This window comes from Mandrillus leucophaeus, unplaced genomic scaffold, assembly GCF_000951045.1.
Source record: "Mandrillus leucophaeus isolate KB7577 unplaced genomic scaffold, Mleu.le_1.0 Scaffold413, whole genome shotgun sequence".
Lineage (NCBI taxonomy): Eukaryota > Metazoa > Chordata > Mammalia > Primates > Cercopithecidae > Mandrillus > Mandrillus leucophaeus.
Window position 1 is genome coordinate 1,866,249 of NW_012104399.1, and position 4,432 is coordinate 1,870,680.

General features: G+C 39.2%; 1 pseudogene; it reads right to left on the minus strand.

Annotated features, from left to right (window-relative positions):
• Positions 1–252: 252 nt before the first annotated feature.
• Positions 253–681, minus strand: LOC105548510 (annotated as a pseudogene).
• Positions 682–4,432: the final 3,751 nt, after the last annotated feature.

The following is a 4,432-nucleotide window of genomic DNA, read 5'->3' on the forward strand; positions in this document are numbered from 1 at the left end:
AGTTACAGACTTAACTCTGCAATCCAGCTAGGCATAGAAAGGGAATAAGGAAAAGACAGAACTCAAAGGGAACTGCAGTGAGAGTACAAAGATTATAGGATACTGAAGCATATGGGGTGGAGGGGTGCTCTCCTGAGCTACAGAAGCATTGGTCTGTTGGTTAAGATAAAACACAAGTCAAACTTATTAGAGTTGTCCACAGTCAGCAATGGTGATCTTCTTGCTGGTCTTGCCATTCCTGGACCCAGAGCGCTACATGGCCTCCACAATATTCATGCCTTCTTTCACCTTGCCAAAGACCACATGCGTGCCATCCAACCACTCAATCTTGGCAGTGCAGATGAAAAACTGGGAACCGTTTGTGTTCGGTCCAGCATTTACTGTGGACAAGATGCCAGGACCTGTATGCTTCAGGATGAAGTTCTCATCATCAAATTTCTCCCCGTAGATGGACTTGCCATCAATGCCATAATGACGTGTGAAGTCACCACCCTGACACATAAACTCTGAAATAATTCGGTGAAAGCAGGAACCCTTATAACCAAATCCTTTCTCTACAGTGCTCAGAGCATGGAAGTTTTCTGTTGTTTTTGGAAATTTGCCTGCAAACAGCTTGAAGGAGATGAGGCCTAAGGACTGGCTGTTGATGGTGATGTCAAAGAACACAGTGGAATTGACCATCGTGGGTAGTACTGGGCTCCTGGCAGTGGTGGTGTCTGCAAAACCACTATTATACTTATTGATGAAATATTGAATGCAAACTGGGCACAGTGGCTAATACTTGTAAACTCAACACTTTGGGAGGCCAACACAGGAGGATCGCTTAAGGCCAGGGATTCAAGACCAGCCTGAGCAACATGCAGAGACTCCCATCTCTCCAAAAAAATACAAAAATTAGCCAAGTGTGGTGACATATGCCTGTAGTTCAAGCTACTCAGGAGGCTGAGGCAGGAAGATCACTTGAGCCTAGGAGTTTGATGTTATGGTGATATATGATTGTGCCACTGTACTCCAGTCTGGGCAACAGAGCAAGATCCTGTCTTAAGAAATAATAATTAAAAGAAATATTAAATTCTTTCACTGTAAGTCTTGAAAGAAGGCAAGAAAGTTTGCTTTTATTACTTATTGTTTAACACTGCACTGGAGACACTAGCCAATACCATAAGGCAAGAAAAAGAAATAAAATGCATGTGATTGCAAAGGGAGACATGAAACTGTCTTTACTTGGCGACAACATGATTTGTTACATAAAAAACCTTGTTTACAAAAATGTTACATTTGGAAATTTGCTTGTCATTTTCTTACAAATTTATACATCAAACTATAATCTAACAATTATAATCCCAGGTATTTATACAAAAGAAATAAAAATACATGTCCACAAAAAGACTTGCACAAGAAATTTATGACAGTGTTATACAGAAAATCTAAAAAATGAGAATCAACACCAATGTCCAGCAACAGGAAAATGGAGAAACAAATTGTGCTATATGAAATACTAATCAGTAATAAAAAGGAATGAACTACCATTAACTGAAACAACACAAATGAATAAAAAAAGAATTATGTTTAATGACAGAAAGCAGATCTAAAGAGTACATACTCTATGATTCCATTTGTATAAAGCTCTAGAACAGACTCTGGATGGAGTAAAGTGGCATGGGAATGAACCACAAAGGACCAGGAGAGCCTGAGATTATGGAAACATTTGGCATGGTGGTTAAATGGGTGTATACAACTGTCAAAACTCAATGGAACATATGGAATCTGTACATTTTGTTCCATTTAAATTTTAACCTTGAACCCCTGGGCTCAAGTGATCCTCTTGAGTAGCTGGGATTATAAGTGCAAACCATGATGCCCAGCCCTGATTATCTACTGTTTACTTATTGATACATGCAACAACAGGGATGTATCTCAGAAACATTACATTGAGCAAAAGAAGCCGGACACCAAAAAGTACATTACATGATTTTATTTATAGGAGGTTTAATGACACACAAAACTAATCTACGTTGATAGAAATCAAAACAGTGGTTGCTTACAGAGGGTGGGGTTTGGCTGCAAGGGAGATTATCTGGGGTGCTGGAAATATTCTATATCTTGATCGTGGTGTTGGTGACATGGTATAACATGGTATAAACACGTGTCAAAACTCACCAAACTGTATACTTATAATCTGTGTATTTTTACTACATGTAATTTTCATTGAATATATTTTTATGAAAAAAGTAACATAAGTTGGCATCCATCCAAAAATGACCTGCTGTGGCAAGGATGTAGGCAAATGAGCATTTGCATATCTTCCTGCAGGAAATGACAACAGTATTAGTCTTTTAAACAAGTGATCTTTCATCTATCTCTATTTAGAAAATAACAATTATGTCATGTAGGCTAGCAATCTCCTAAAAATCTACTCACTCCTAGAAATCTACTTCATAGAGGTGAAACCACTAGACTGTAAGGTCATTTGAACAATAATGTTTACTGATACAGAGTTAGTAACAACAAAAGAACTGGGGATAAATGAACGTTCATTGGTTGAGGAACAGCTGAATAAATTATGGTATATCTGCCCCCATGGACCAGGATACACTCATTTAAATGATGAAATAGAGTTATACTGGTTTGAGTGAGAAAAAGATACACAGTTAACAGTAGAGCAACACAGGTTTGAACTGTGTGGGTCCACTTATATGTGTGTGTGTGTGTGTGTGTGTTTTCAATAAAAGTTACACCAAGGGAGTGCCTTCCTCTCCTGCCTCCCCTTCCACCTCCTTCACCTTCTCTGCCTCTGCTACCTCTGAGACAGCAAGGCCAACCCCTCATCTTCCTCTCCTCAGTCTACTCATTAAGAAGACAATGAGGGATGAAGACCTTTATGGTGGTTGACTTCTACTTAATGAATAGTAAATATATTTCTCTTCCTTATGACTTTCTTAATAACATTTTCTTTTCTCTAGCTTTCTTTACTGTAAGAATACATATATAATCCATATAACATACAAAATATGTATTAATCAACTGTCTATGTTATCACTAAGGCTTCTGGTCAACAGTAGGTTACTAGTAATTTAGTTTTGGGGTAGTCAAAACTATTATAAGTAGATTTTTTTCTTTTTTCTTTTTATATTTTTCTGGTGGTGGTGATACACATGGATTTTTGACTGTGCAGAGGGTTGGTGTCCCTAGCTCCTGAGTTGTTCAAGGGTCAATTGTGCATAGTAATTTAATTTTTGCAAAACAAAGATAAAAGAATGCCACACATGTGTATGCACATAAATCTTATGTCTGCCTATTTAGAATTCTGTGGTCGGAAACATATGGCGTTCCTGACATAAATTACCTTACGCGGGAGCAGTTGCTGATGTAGTGGAGAGGGAGAAAGAGGAAGAAAGAGAAAGAACAATGTAAAAAGTCTTCACTGAAAGGAAAACATGCTTTTGATATTACATTTCTGTATGTCTACAAAGCAAATTTATATGGTTATATTTGTAAAGACATCTATTAGTTATCTGTTTATTATTTCACCATGGAAATTATATTTTCACCATGGAAATTAAGTATTTTTTAAGCATGTTTATACTAGGTACCAAAGAGTATTCTACGTGGTTTCAAATAATAATTAATTTAATCATTCCAACAGCCCTCTGCGGCAGGTCTGGTTAGTGTCTGTATTTCAAAGATAAGGAAACTGAGGCACAGAAGAGGTTATCACAGTTACAGAGTTGGTAAGCAGCAAGTCATGGATTTGAGTGCAGGCATTCTGGGTCCAGAGTCTAGGCGCTTAACTACTACATTATGCCCCTTCTCTTTTTAATAAAAAGTAAACCAGCCATCTCCACTCTCCACTGCTTAACTCTATCCCGTATCTTGCCATTGCACTTGGAAGCCAGTTCTAATTGCTCTGGTGGTCTTTAAGGCCCGTGACATCCGGCCTCTGCCAAGCTCTCTAGGCACCCGGCCTCACTGACCTCTGTTTCTTTTTTGATTGGCCTGTTCTGCATCTTGTTCCCTTGCCTTTTTCTCGGGACACTTTATAACTGGCTCTGTCACATCCTTCAGATCTCAGTGTAATGCTCCTTCCTTGAGGGGGCTTCCCTAACCACCTAAGTGAGTCTCCTTACACCTCTCCTTTCTTTCTCTTTTTTTCTTTTTCTTTTGAGATGGAGTCTCATTCTGTCACCCAGGCTGGAGTGCAGTGGCACGATCTCAGCTCACTGCAAACTCCACCTCCTGGGCTTAAGGGATCCTTAAGCCTTAGCCTCCTGAGTAGCAGGGATGACAGGCATGCACCACCACGCCCAGCTTTTTAAAAAAATTTTTGTAGAGATCGGGTTTTGCCATGTTGCTTAGACTGGTCTCAAACTCCTGAACTCAAGTGACCTGCTCACCTCAGCCTCCCAAAGTGTTGGGATGACAGGTGTGAACC